The sequence below is a fragment of the Nilaparvata lugens genome, chromosome 10 (assembly GCF_014356525.2).
Source record: "Nilaparvata lugens isolate BPH chromosome 10, ASM1435652v1, whole genome shotgun sequence".
Classification (NCBI taxonomy): domain Eukaryota; kingdom Metazoa; phylum Arthropoda; class Insecta; order Hemiptera; family Delphacidae; genus Nilaparvata; species Nilaparvata lugens.
Window position 1 is genome coordinate 3,041,656 of NC_052513.1, and position 16,142 is coordinate 3,057,797.

The following is a 16,142-nucleotide window of genomic DNA, read 5'->3' on the forward strand; positions in this document are numbered from 1 at the left end:
AGAATAGTAAAAGAGCGGGAAATGGATAGTTGAAGGTGAAATAGATAAGAAATATGTCTCATGGACGAACGGTGAGATAGAGAATAATATAATCAAAAATACTGGTGAAAGGTGATGAGATTATGGAGAAGGAATGAAAATGAAGCATATATATAAATAAAAAAAAACAGGATAAAACTGAAAGACAACAATACATACTAGAGGTAAATGATGGAAATAATTTGTAGAGTAAAGTCTTCTGAAAAAATACATAAATGTACAAGGAAGAAGAATACAAGAGAAGACACAGAAGAAATTAGATAATGAACATTACACAGAGTGACACCTAGAAGATAGAGGGGGAGAATTACTGAATGTAATGGAACAAGAGGAAATATCAGAAAACAAAGAGGAGTAGAAAAAGAAAAAGAGGAACATGAATTATTACAGAGCTAATAATTGGTAACAACAAGGTGGAGGAGAAGAAAACTACTTACAAGAGCTCTGAGAAGTAGTATAACATGAAGAAGTTTGGGAACACAAGATGTAGAAAAAGATGGAAGAAGAAGAACAAAAATATAAGAATCAAGAGAAGAAGACGCCAGAAGAAGAAGAAGAAGAAGAAGAGAAGAAGAAGAAGAAGAAGAAGAAGAAGAAGAAGAAGAAGAAGGAGAAAAAGAAGAAGAAGACGCCAGAAGAAGAGGAAGAAAAAGATAAAGAAGAAGTGCAATCAAGTTCAGGATGGCACTACTAAACAACAGAAATAGACCAACTACAGCCGAACCGGTGAAGAAGCTAGCAGACGTGTCTTTGCCGAACAATGGCTGACAATACAGGACTTGCAGGCATTCGCAGTCTATGCTATTATTAAAGAGAGCAAATTCCACGAAAACCGAACATGCACTCGTCTCTCACTCTATTATCCTACACAGAAGAGAGAAAGAGAGAGTGTGAGAGAGAGGAAGAGAAATAAGTAAAGGTAAGATTAGTGTGAACAAGTGAATAATGAAAAGATAATAATGGGAACAAGAACAAAACAAGGAGGACAGTTGGTGGGGAGATAGAATGTGATAGAAAGAGAAGGTGGATGGAAAAAGAAGAAAGGGTAGAATGACAAAGATTTAGAGAAAAATAAGAACCAGGGGGAGAAGAAGCATGATGAAGTACATATTTACAATGTATAGAGAAAGAATTGAATAAAAAGAAAAATCAAGAAGTACATGAAGGAATGTAGAAGATTTGAAGAAGAGTACGAAGATAGAATACAGGAGAAAATTAAGAACAAGAAATTAAATAACGAAGTCAAAAAATCTAATTGGATGAGGATGCTGAAGAGGCGAGACAAAGAAAAAAACGAGGTTGAAGACAAAACAGAAAGTGAATGAATAATAAGAAGACAAGGAAAAAGAAGAAACAATTAAAAACGTGCCAGGTAGAAAAGAACAAACGACTAGAAACTAAGATGAAGAGAATGCAGAAGAATTAGGGGAAAGAAGTAGATGAGAATGAAGTGACAAAAAGAAACTGCGCTCCGGTTGACAGTGAAAGGGGACAAGGACAACAAGGTGCCTCCTCTCTCCCACTCACTCTCTCTCTTATCAATCATCCTCTCTCCATCCTCAGATGCATTTCATGGACATTGATTGAGGAGGCAGGTCAATGACCTCGCCATGGAGTTTTCTGCATCAGGAGTCGCGGATATAAAGACATGCTACAAACAAGACCTCTTTACGGCAGAGGGGCCGTAAAAGTGAACTGGACAACATTGTTGTTGCATTTTACAGTCCAGTCGTGAGGTGGTAAAGTAGTTTACATGGTGATATATAAGACTATGGACCACACCAACAGTGTAGTAAAATTAAATCGGGTTCAACACTATTTGCAACAATGTTGTAGTGAAATAAATTTGAGTATCTTTAGGCCTGTATGCAGATAAAATAAATGTCAGCTGATCGTTTAAACCCCGTATGGAACATATTATGATAATATCCTAATATATTAAGCGAGCAATTTCTGTATTTATAAATATATGGTTATTTTTATATCTGGTTATTTATGTTTTACGGATCTCGAAAACGACTCTAACGATTTTTACGAAATTTAGAACATGGTTTATGATATAAAGATTCGATTGCACTAGGTCTCATTCTTTGGAAAACTCGCTGAACGACATTAAAAGGATAATTCATCCTTGGAAAACAGATGATAATTTCGTCGTCACTCGATAACAGAAGATGCGTGTGCCTGTGTGGGAGATTCTGTGGGAGAGACAGAATTATTTCCAGCTCTGAAATCATAATCAATCAGCGAGAAATTTTATCTAGCTAGACAATTTAATCAATTTTATCAACATAATCTGATTTGTTGACATGACATGATAATCCACTAGAGTATATCATAATTTTCAAAGTTGATCATTATTTGACAATTTCAAGTGATTAGTGAGTGTTATTTTGTTATTCAATTTGTTTTTATATAATCTAAAATATAAATTTTCTGTTTTCAAATGTTTGAACAGAAAATTGAACCTGAATTCAAGTGTATGGAACATAACCTACTTTCTGGACTATTTTAAGTGTATAAATCAAAATTCGGGAAAGAAACAGTTTTGGGCTGTGCCTGTTAGTACTTCCCCAATCATTTTAAAGAATTGTATTCGGTTTATGAAAAGTCAATAAATAAATAACGAAGCTCGGTGCCCCGATATTTATATATAATAAATGCAACCTTATCTTCTACCATATCTAAGTAAACGTGGTGTTAGCATAAATGTCACTAACACTATTTATAATAGGAAATACTAAGGCGAAGAATTTGCAAGACTATTGCAACGATAATATTGATCACAATCAATAAAATAACGAAACATCTTATATATATATATATATATATATATATTACTATCACGTTAGAAAAGTTAATGAAACCTTGGAGATCTATGCTATCTGGAATATACAAGTAATATTGAATAACAACCACAATTATTGAGTATTGTACTTGATAAACGCTATAGTGTATTAAATTCAAGAAATTGATGAAGCCTGACATGAAGAACAAGGAAACGCAGAGAGGAGACGCACAGGAGGAAAAAAGAAGCCTGAAAAAGGATTATGATGCTGGTAGAGCATGAGATTATTCCTAGAGACCATGAGAAAGAAAAAAAACGATGAAAATAAATGAAAGAGTCGTGTAGTAGAATTTTGGTTATATGTATGCTGGATTACAGGCTTGCAGATGTTTGAAAGTTTTCTTGTTTCAAACTTGACGGATCTTATACCTAGCTAAGGATAGGCACACACCAGTTAGTCAAGATAAGACTAGTCACGATTAGTCACAATACTTCACATAGTTGCTAATGTAGCAACACACACCGATTAGCCATTGCAATTAGATATGTCTTCATAAGCAACTATGTGAAGTATTGTGACTAAACGTGTCTTGTCTTGACTAACTGGCTAGCCTTAGAATCCGGATCAAATAGGTTTTAGAGATTTTTGAACATAACCAATACAATATAAAATGTTTAAATCTTCTTATAACACTTGGCAAGGCCATAGAATTAAACAATCGTACATTTTTTCTGACATGACATTGAGAGTGCTCATCTCACGATGAAAACAAATAAACAAACATGTTATTTTCTAAAATTTTTACTAGTTTATCAAATCAAGCATGTCCATCAACTTATCACGACAGAAAGATAGCAATAGGTTCACTGATCAAGACTTCAGGAATTTTGAATTTTCATTTCCATCCAACAAGAATCAACAATTATAGTACATATTTTGGAAACTTGTAAATCATAAAGTAAAGTGAAATCATAACCCTATTTTGGACTTTTAAAGTGTTATCTAAATTTGGGAAAGAAATAGTACAAGGAGTATCCTTAGTTTTTCTTTCCCAATCAGTGCTTCTTTGTAAAAAATATAAATAAATAAATGGATGTTAAACTCAAAGGGAGAAAATTGACTTGAGGAGCTTCAGGATCGCTATGTATCAGCAGAGATAACAGAAATAATCTTTACTTTATGGTATAAGCAAAGGGGAACTTCGTATTCAGCAAACATAATTCAACAATTTATTAGTAATACTCAAATCCATTGAAGCGACTAATGATTTGATAGAAGGGTGCACTCTCCCTCCTTGATATAAACCTCTCCCTCTGGCTGACGGCAGTATAGTTCCTATGACGCAAACAATTTGGGATGAAAAACGACTTTTCCTACCATAAACAAAGGGGGAAAGCTCTGGTGACGTACAACGAGGAAAATCGCTCCTCACTTAATGAAAAGAGTTATTTTTATTGCAACTCACGTGACTATGGCTAATGGCTTTCAAATTAATTAAAGGTAGCGGTCACAAAATGAGTATTTGCTACTTTCCTGAGAAAACATTCCTGGAATGTTCATTGTGCCAAAACAAAATTGCTGATTTTTCTACCTGAATCGATTATTATAGAAGTTTATTACTCATTGAATTAATATTTATTTTGGCTAAGTTTATTTATCTTTTGTAACTCATTTTTTTCTGTAACTGGGCACCCGCCGAAAAACCTTTGGGTTTGGCAGAACCCTCAACTGTTTGTATTGTGAATAAAATATTTTGATTTGAAGTGTGTATTTTTAATGTAACCTGCATGTAATGAACTCGCAATATGACAAAAATTGTCAATATCAACATTTGGTAAGAATGTAATTCAACTAGAAATGTAATGAACTCGGTACGAATTGGCTAAAACCTAACAACAAAAATAAATTTTTACATTGCTCTTAAATTCAGTGCCGTATCCAAATAAATGTATCTGTATCTAGTGTGGAGTGTAGTACAAACAACCTAGAGACTACAGATATGTAAAATCATAATTATAGAAATCATGATGCTATCTTTTCTCTATCTTTTTAAATACAGATAGTAACTCAAAGAGTGAGAACACAATCAAGCCAACTCATAAGAGTGAAAGAGAAGAATTTGGAAACTCAACCATGTGATGCATAAACCACCCAGATTCTTCCTACATGATGCAATGTATTTGGATTTTGCCAGATACAACACAGAAACAACTGTATCTCAGGCTATAACTAACTGTAACTCTTGCTCTATATCTGCTTGTCTGTGGTATTTCTCTGTAATAAGTTCAGGTTCAGGCCTAGAGATAGAGGTCCCATATCAACTTGACCTTGTAATATGAACTGCACCAAACTTATTATCAAATTATAGCCTTCAGTCTACAGTTGAGAGCAGATGCATCAACTCGTGACGTCAGCAAAATTCTGCTGACGTATCAGGCCAGACTCAGACAAGGTGTTTGCACAGATGATATCTGATCAACGTACTCCAACATGCTAGCTTCATCCCGGATTTTATAGGATGAATGAATAGAAATTAATGAATGAACTCATAATGCAACTCTGTTGACGAGTAGTATTTGATTTTAGAGCTTGATTTAATTGCAAGTTAATACACTTGATACTGCTGTATATTCTAAGAGTGTTTATAGAATTCGGTTCTTAAAAGTATTCGATAGTAGGAGGTAGATTCACACAGGCTAAGTCAAGGAGAGTACATTTTTAGTTCTATCAATTCTGTTACCTTAGGCTGGTCACACACTGATTAGTCAAGACAAGACTAGTCACGTTTAGTCACAATACTTCACATAGTTGCTTATGGAGTCATGTCTAATTGCAATGACTAATCAGTGTGTGTTGCGTCATAAGCAGCAATGTGAAGTATTGTGACTAAACGTGACTAGTCTTGTCTTGACTAATCGGTGTGTGCCCACCCTAACCGTGGAACAAGCATGATACACAGTCGTCATACTTTATTGTGTCATCACATCTGTGATCAAAGCGAACATTTTTTGACTGGACGTGACTAGTCTTGTTTTGACTAATCGGTCTGTGACCAGCCCAAGGTAACAGAATTGATAGAGCTAAAAATTGACTCTTCTTGACTGGGGTTACCTAAGGTTAGTTGGTTTGGGGGATTAAACAGAAAAATTTGTTTTCCTCCGACTTCCAATAAATTAATCATTCATATATTAATTCAAGCTACACAATTATTCATTAAAATACTTGAAAATAATTACTTATATTTTACTTGATTTCAATCTTCATAAATAAAAACTCAGGAAATCAAAGTGTATTTTAGTGAGATAACATAAAGAACCCAATTTCAAACACTATAGTGAGGTCCACGTTATAATGGCAGTGTTTGATTAGCAATGGTATTGCTATCCTTGTCTTTCATTCAACAAAGCGGATAGCGCTATCTCTTCCTCGCTTTGCTCTGTTGCCAGATCGTCTTTTAACAATGTAGAATTAACAATTAATTAACAAAATATATCATCTCAATTATGAAAACTCATTATGAAATAATTGAAAAATATAATTTCTTGCTTAATAAAATATAATTGATATATTTTAAACGAGAATGAACAGTTAATATTACATTAATAAAACTTTACCAGCTACCGTATATAGAAGGCATTGACAAGACGGAGGATCGGCAACGTTGTTCTCCTATTTTGCTTGCCATTATAACATGGACCTCACTATAAAGCCTTGAGTGTTGATAGGAAATGACATTGGGTAATACGGCAAGGCAGAACATCCAAAAGGATCTCTCTGCCGATAAAAGCCATATGAATAAATGAAAATAAATAGATTACTCCACAAAAACATCATCAACTAAAACTGAAAAATTATACCTCTATCTTAACAATGGTTCTATCTCTAATTCCACATCTCAAGAGATTCTTAGCAAGCAGGTCAACGCAGGAGAAAAGCGTAACTCGAGCTTCGCTAGATGAAATAAATTGCACACAGAATTACTTTCACAAATCGAGGAAAACCATCTCTTCCAATACTTAAACTACAAACTTCCATTTTCAAGTTTTCATTGCACTTTCGAACGACTGAGAATAAGCAGCTCTTCTCGAAAACGCAAAGAAAATGTTGGATTTCTTCTACTACTAATTCAAAATTCAAATTTGCAACCAGCTCTTTATGAAACCCGAAATTATTCAAGGATGACAGAGATCTCACTGAAACTCCATTTCAAACCTCAAATTTCATTTTCCGTCGAGGTTGTAGAGAAAGAGAGCACAACTCACCCTTCCAATTCAGAATGACTTCTCTCTCAATTTTCCACTATGATGAAAAGAAAATTGTTTTCTGGATTCAATTATTTTCCACTAAGGTTCACCCGAGTTAATAAGAATACCTATTCTAATTATTACCTTGGGATCACCCTAATGAGGGATCCGAAGCGGATATCCTTGATTACTCATCATAATATAATACGATTTGTTTGTATTTGTGTGATGTATAGCCTATTTAGTTTTATTGTATTTAGCAGTACAGTAGTAATAATGGCAGCTGTCGTAGAAGATTTTTTATCTCTCGATAAGATTCTGGTGCTGAAAAACTTGGTGGAAAATTCAAGACACAACCAACCAAAAATCTTGACCCAATCTCTTGTCTCTTCCAATACTTCAAATAAAAACCTCAAGTTTCCATTCCACTTATCAGCGACTAGGAAAACGTATCTCTTTAACCGCAAGGAAACCCCTCTACCAACTCTCAGCAATGAAAATCTGCCACTAGTAACAGAAATCTTGCACTAGATTTTCCATTCCGCTTTTCGGTCACTATTAAACCTCTCAGCAATTGAGATATTCAACTAGATCAAGTTTACATTACGCTTTTCGTTCACTGGTAACAGAAATCTTGCACTAGATTTTCCATTCCGCTTTTCGGTCACTATCAAACTCTCAGCAATTGAGATATTCCACTAGATCAAGTTAGTTTACATTAAGCTTTTCCATCACTGGTATCAGAAATCTTGCACTAGATTTTCCATCCGCTTTTCGGTCACTAGTAATCTCCTGTGCAACAGAAATCTTCCACTAGATCAAGTTTTCATCGCGCTTTTCGGTAACTAGTAAACCTCCGTGCAATAGACATCTTAAGTTACCATCGCTTTTCGGTCACTACTAAACCTCTGTGCAATAGAAATATTCCTCAAGTTCAAGTTTCCATTCCATTTTTCGGTCGCTAGTGCAACAGAAATCTTACACTCGTTTGAGTTTCCATTTCGGTTTCCGCCGACCAGTAAACCGCAACCGTCTGCTGGACCGGACAGTACAAGACACGGAAGACCTCGGTGACCTTGAGGAGTCATCGATCAAGGACGCACCGCGCTCCATAGCACAAAGGGAGCGAGAGGATCAACGGCACCGCTTTGCCATCCAAAGAGAGAGCGAGTGAGTAAGAGAGAGAAATGATGTGGCGAACCAGTCGAGCCAATAATAGAATGAACCGGTCAGACAGGAGAATAGAGACTGAACTGGTTGGTACTTGGTAGACGACTGCTAATCTTCTAAGAGGTTGAGGAAGGGGTGAAAGAGAAGAGGGAAAACTGAGGAGAGGAGAGGAGGTAACAGCTGTTGGATGGAGAAGATGATGGGAAAAATTGATAGGGGGGAAGAATAGATAGATGGAGAAAGAAAAGAGGAAACGAGGGAAAGAAAATCAGTGTAGAGGTGATGATGGAAAATTAAAGAGAAAATCTAAAAGGTTTAGAGAGAATGATGGAAAATCCAAGTCGAAGACAACAGGGATAATGAAGTGAGAAGGAGAATAAGACAAAACGTGAAGAGGGAAAAAAAATCTGTTACGTAGAGAAGATGGGAAAATCAAGAGAGAATATCAAAGGTATAGAGAGAATGATGGAAAATCCAAGTCGAAGATAACAGGGATAATGAAATGAAAAGGAGAATAAGACAAAATGTGAAGAAGGGAAAAAATCTGTTAGGCAGATAAGATGGGAAAATCAAGAGGGAATATCAAAGTTATAGAGAGAATGATGGAAAACCCGAATCGAAGATAAAAGAGATGATGAAATGGAGAGGTAAATGAGACATAATGTGTAGAAAAAGAAAGAAAATTGGTTGTGTGGAGGAAATTATGGGGAAAATCAAGAGGAAATCTCAAATGTATAATAAGTTGGAGAGGATGTCAAGTCGAAGATGATAGGGATGAGAAGAATAGAGAACAGCTAGAGGAGAAAACATCGAGAGAAAATATGGGACGGGCGAATCAGGAGGTTGAAGAAGAACTCTCAGCAATTGAGATATTCCACTAGATCAAGTTTACATTAAGCTTTTCGGTCACTAGTAAACCTCTCAGCAATTGAGATATTCCACTAGATCAAGTTTTCATTAAGCTTTTCCGTCACTGGTATCAGAAATCTTGCACTAGATTTTCCATTCCGCTTTTCGGTCACTAGTAAACCTCTTAGCAATTGAGATATTCCACTAGATCAAGTTCACATTACGCTTTTCGGTCACTAGTAAACCTCTCAGCAATTGAGATATTCCACTAGATCAAGTTTACATTAAGCTTTTCGGTCACTAGTAAACCTCTCAGCAATTGAGATATTCCACTAGATCAAGTTTTCATTAAGCTTTTCCGTCACTGGTATCAGAAATCTTGCACTAGATTTTCCATTCCGCTTTTCGGTCACTAGTAAACCTCTTTGCAATTGAGATATTCCACTAGATCAAGTTCACATTAAGCTTTTCGGTCACTAGTAATCCTCTGTGCAACAGAAATCTTCCACTAGATCAAGTTTTCATCGCGCTTTTCGGTAACTAGTAAACAATACGGTAACCGGTAATACGGTAATTCGGTAACCTCTCTACAATAGAAATATTCTCAAAGTTCAAGTTTCCATTCCATTTTTCGGTCGCTAGTGCAACAGAAATCTTGCACTCGTTTGAGTTTCCATTCCGCTTTCCGCCGACCAGTAAACCGCAACCGTCTGCTGGACCGGACAGTACAAGACACGGAAGACCTCGGTGACCTTGAGGAGTCATCGATCAAGGACGCACCGCGCTCCATAGCACAAAGGGAGCGAGAGGATCAACGGCACCGCTTTGCCAAAGAGAGAGAGAGCGTAAGAGAGAGAAAAAGAGAGAGAGAGATGTGGCGAACCAGTCGAGCCAATAATAGAACGAACCGGTCAGACAGGAGAATAGAGACTGAACTGGTTGGTACTTGGTAGACGACTGCTAATCTTCTAAGAGGTTGAGGAAGGGGTGAAAGAGAAGAGGGAAAACTAAGGAGAGGAGAGGAGGTAACAGCTGTTGGATGCAGGAGATGATGGGAAAAATTGATAGGAGGGAAGAATAGATAGATGGGGAAAGAGAAGAGGAAACAGCTGCAGGATTGAGAGGATGGGCGAATAAAACAAGTGAAGAGGGAAAGAAAATCAGTGTAGAGGTGATGATGGAAAATTAGAATAGAATAGAATTTATTGTTTCTTATAAACAACAGTACAATATTACAAGAAAAAACAAAACAAAGATATTTAGTTATTATCCAAATTTATAAAATGCTTTGGCTCAAAAATTTAACAATGTGAGAATACAAATAAATATTTCTCTTTCAAACATCGCCATATGCAATCATAATAATAATAATATAACCAAAAGTCAATAGCCACATTTTCCAACTACTTATGCTCATAAAAAAAACTAATATTAAAAATAAAAAAGTCATATTTCTTAAAAAAACGAAGCAATACAATATTAAGAGAAAATCTCAAATGTATAGAGAGAATGATGGAAAAACCAAATCGAAGATAAAAGAGATGATGAAATGAAGAGGTAAATGAGACATAATGTGTAGAAAAAAGAAAGAAAATTGGTTGTGTAGAGGAAATTATGGGGAAAATCAAGAGGAAATCTCAAATGTATAATAAGTTGGAGAGGATGTCAAGTCGAAGATGATAGGGATGAGAAGAATAGAGAACAGCTAGAGGAGAAAACATCGAGAGAAAATATGGGACGGGCGAATCAGGAGGTTGAAGAAGAAAAGATAGAAAAAACTAGAGATACAGTAGAATAGAATAGAATAGAATGACTGCCTTTATTTTTGATCTAGGAGGGCGAAGTTAGGGCGCATTCGGCCCTCTCTTACATACAATACTAAATTATAATTTAACAACGATACTCAGTAGAAGAAAAAAGAAACAAAACTATATTAACAAGAGGTATGAAAAGAGAGGAAGAGAGGAGGAAAACTGTTGTAGCGAAGAGAGAACAGGCAAATCAAGAGAAAAGGAGGGGAGAAATGAGAAAGACAACCTGGAGGATGGAAAAGATAGATGAATTAACGTTATTAGAGGAGGAGAAACAATCATAGGGAAAAATTTTGAGAGAAGGGAGCAGAGAAGTGAAAAAAACAGTGAAGGTAGAAAGGATAGAAAATCTAGCAGATAGGAGAATAACCAAGTAGAGGATCTCCGAATGGCCTGGTGAGTAGATGAAGAAGATGCTAGCAGTATAGAAGAAGAGAGAAAAATCAAGAATAGAAGATGACAGGTTAAGCACCTGGGTGAGGACATTAAACTACTCGAGGAGAAAATAGGAAAATTGAGAGGAGGATCACCGAAACATGGGGGAAGGATTGGACATGAAGAGTGGAGAAGAAGAGAGGAAATCATATGAAGGACGAGGAAGAGGATGGGAAGGAGGTGGAGGGAAATGAGGAGGAGGAGGAGGAGGAGGAGGAAGAGCAGGAGGAAGATGAGGATGAGGAGGAGGAGGAGGAGGAGGAGGAGGAGAAGGAGGAGGAAGAGCAAGGAGGAGGAGGAGGAGAAGGAGGAGGGGAGGAGGTGAAGCACTGGTTGAGGACAGTGACTACAGACAGCTCTCTCTGTTCTGAACTCTAGTAAGATTCACTTTCAGCATTGTCAGAATGGGAAGCATTAATGTTATTCATAAGAAATACTGACAGTTTAAACTGAATCCCACTATTGCAACGCCCGATTTCCCCTTCACGCTTTACTGAGGATGTTCATATTAACTATGACTACAAACAACACTTAAAAAGTCAAATAAAATATCATAATGACTGTATATTTTTATAGATTTTTGCTGGATGTCCACATAAGGTGCTTTGGAACTGAGATGAGATGATCAAACAGCCTTGCGCTTGGCAGGATTCAAACCAACGGCAAGGATCAGCTATAGCAAACTGGTATTACAACGCTCAAACCACTGGGCTAAGCCGGCTCGCCAAATATATTATGGTATACCTAGATACAGTATATAAAAGATTATGAGTTATTTCACTTTTCCATGTCACAGAATGACCCTTCAGGATTCAATCCAAGTCAATCAAAAATTGACTTCAAATTTTTGACTTACACCACTTTTCCTCTCACCGGCTCATATCATAATCTTCTTTGACTTATGCCCGGTCACACAGAGATTCTATAGGTATCTATATCATAGATTGCCCTCTTTGATGGACTCAGAAAAAGATGAATAATAATGTATTATATTTTATTATGGAGTATGTGAGGAGAATGTCAATATGGAGGGATCGATAAAGTTTTATAGAAAACGAACCAAGTCTTCAAAATGAAGTAAAAATTGTAAAATTTCCAAAAAAAGTCGTCAATAAATGACTTAAGTGCACTTCATAAGGATAAATCATTTTGATTAGTTTCAGGAAATGAGTTATGTTCTATTTATTGTCTTTATTCGAGTTTATTATATATTTTTTTATTAACTATTTATTATGTTTTGTTGAGTAAAAAATAATTTATATTTTACAATGAGGATATATTATGATTTAATAAATATTTGTGTCATAGTGAATAACATTAGGTAATATATCAAAAAGATATCTTGTTAATTGTCGCTTACCGAGCAAAGTATTTTTATATTTTATAAGTTAAGTTAAGTTATGGTGCAATGGACAAAACAGAACAATCAGTTGCAAAAAAATGAAGAAATATAATCAAGTCGATTAAGAAATAGAACAATTGTTATTTATTGTTTTATTGTATGTAAAGGATTATTTTTATATATCCATCAAATAGCTTACAGCTAGAGGGATACTATCGCACTATTGTAATATTCAAATAAATAAAATAAATTCTCATTCAAGTTTGATTAAGTACTACATTTTTAAACCACAATATCTACAGTATAATATATAACATTTTTCATCTACTACTTTTCCAATTCTTTCAATAGAGAAAAATATTTTCAAAAAATTGACAAAATGCAACATTTCAATTTATCCATAATCGAGCAACTACATTTTTTGTTAAGCCACAGCAAAAACCATTTCCACATTCACATAAAATGAGTGATAACAGCCGAATTCCAATGAAGATGAAAACGCTATGCAGCAGTTATGCATGTGTTCTGCAAAATTGAAAAAATGGTTGTCTGCCAAAGTAATTAATTTATGATAACTACTTATTCTTCATGAGTGATAACTGTCCTCGTAAATAACTATTAATATAACATGCGCAATCAATAGAAATTCTGCGCTTAAATTCGACCTATTTTCAGCATTACACCACAGGGGCCTCAAAATCATTGATAATGATAACACACTCCACTAAATTTCATTGTTGGAAATTGTGAATAGAATTTATCGTAAATTGGCCGTACTACAACGTTGAATAGCTTGTGCGAGACAGTGCTGAACTGTACTATCATAACAGTGATAACAGCAGGCTGCTAATATTAGCTCACTGCAGTACAGTGTATGAGTTAGCACAATTAATTAATAACGGTGCTCCTCCATAGAAAGCAATTTGTATATCTATATAGGACCTATCTTATAATATTAAATATTGATAAATACAGGTATAGAGGCTTTAATGAGCGGGTGATACCCATTATTAATATTAGAGAAGAACTAATATATTGTGGAAAGATAAAGGAGACAACAGCTTGGGAGGAATAAATTCTGGATAATTTGTAAATTTATCCTAGATCAATTTTCTTGGATCTGTAAATTAACGACAGCATTATGTAAATTAGTAAGACTTAAGAGTTGTAATGTAATTTGAGAATAAGTAAAATTTAAGAATTTTGATGTTATCACACCCGTAAATTACTTATCAATAGGTAGCTTATTTATTAATAAAGTTCGTAGTTATCTCAACTTATTTAGTTCTGAGTTAATTGATCCCTACAACAGCCAAATTTGTCTTCAACAATAATAAAATAAATAAATATTGCCTTCAACAATACTAATTTGCTATTATGTGCCTCCTTTCAATTATTATAATATGAGAAATGAATAAAAATTGCCAACAAATTCAACAACAACAACAATCTAAAAGCATGTGCCTCCATGTTTGAAAATTAAACTTATGATGAATATCTCTTTACCTTGATTAGAGGATCAAAAGAACATACTTTATAGATTTCCTACCAGCATAGAATAAGATATTTTTCAAACATATTTTTAAATTTTAAATGTCATCCTCAAATTAGTATTTTATTTTGCTCACCAAAAACCGATAAATTCATCCTGCGTACCCTGTTTTTTATATAAGCTAGTTCACATTATTATTCTCAAAAGAGTGAGTTTGCATTCTTTCAATATTCTTGCCATTCAAGATTAGGAAACGTGCGAAGATTAAGTTATTTCTTCTTAAATAACGACCAGAATAATTTTGTAAATTGGAAAACTCCAATTTTATTGTTTCAGCGCTAGAAACTGCACTGTCCTAGAAACGCTAATAATAAGCACGTGCTTAAAAGAATACAGACAGACAAATATAATGGCAGTTGAACGGTTTCATCAGTAAAAAGCTGTCTGAAGCATCCCTCTCACACTTTTTCTCTTTCTCTCACTCTCAATTGTCGTTCTCTCTTGCTCTCTGCGACAGTGTCATGCCCAAAACATCAATCGTCACCTACAGATCTCGATTATTTGCCAACTTTCAAACGTTGCCGTAAGCGAAATTCAAGGCTGATTCCTAATTACGACATGGCAGAGCACCGTCCCCACTAGTGCACTTCTAAAAATTGGATCAACAGAATGGAAGGAAAACAAAAACTCACAGTACAGCAGAATTTGTGTAACATTTGGGAAAAGAGGCATATTCAACAGTATTGAGTTAAATTATATGAGTTCGGTATTGAGTTCGAATAAGGCAGATGACAGATCCTTAAAAATGTCAGACTTTATTTTTTTATTGATTCATACAATAAGTACATCAACAAAATGATAGAGAATAAACTCAGAGGAAAACTTTAGGGTGACATTCATTCAAAAACGTTGACAAAATGTGTAACAAGTGACCTATAAACCAATAATTCATCATTTTTTATTCAAGGCACAACTGTATCAAATGCACAATTTCATTCTTATCTGAAAAATCAATTAATACTCTTAGCTCATTCACCCATTCAAATTCAAGTCCTGTCAAATCATGGTAACTGTATAATAATTCATCACATCGCACTTCGGTTATTGGTTGAATATGAGTTTAATGCCCTAGCTCAATAAGGAAAATTGGTACAATAAATTATTTGAAACGTTCAGTACTTGATAAGTGAAAGTAATTACGATAATAGATAAAATAGCACATCTGTATTTTGTGAATCAGCATCTAACAACTTATTCATGATAAATAATTTAGATACTGAATAAGACAAGTTTCGGATGCAGATGCAAGAAAGAGCAAGGAGATAACTTGCAAGAATTTCAAAGAATTGAGTAACAAAGATATTCAATTTCCAAAAACAGTCTGCACTGTACTAAAAAGGTAGGTAGTATGAAATAATAATCTATTTCATTTGATATTGTAATTTTGTTTTGAATATGAACTATTTATTCATTAGAATAATGAATAATGTAGCCTATTAAAATATATTGTTTTCGGGAAGAAATTGGTTCAGTGGTCACGCTGATAGGCTAATGATAAGATCAGTTAAGAATCATGCGCTTGCTATACCCGTTGTAAGGGGGACCAAGAACCCCACTAGAAAGGGTGGTTTGAAACCCACCTAAAGCTGAAGTTCTACTTATATTTCATCTTAATCATCCGTCTCATTACCCATGCACAAGCCTAAATATCAATGTAGGAATCCCTCAGAAAAAAATAATAAGTTTAAAAATTTGAATGGATTAAAAGCTAAAAACCAGAATAAAATAATTATGTAGATTGTACATTCAAAACAAAATGATAAAAGTCTATAAATTGATTAAATTACGGATTGAAATGGAGACTGATTAAAATTCAAATGAGGTATTATTAAACCTAACCTAACTAGAGCCCAATAAATTATCCAATGATTTTTGACAACTCTATAAACGTATTGCTGATTGGAAAATAAT

At 34.8% G+C, this 16,142-nt stretch overlaps 1 protein-coding gene across 1 annotated transcript in view; it reads right to left on the bottom strand.

Annotated features, from left to right (window-relative positions):
- The window catches only part of LOC111048550 (nuclear receptor-binding protein homolog), a 210,586-nt gene that overhangs the window by 193,351 nt on the left and 1,093 nt on the right, over window positions 1-16,142 (bottom strand). The gene's annotated exons all lie outside the window — the stretch shown is intronic.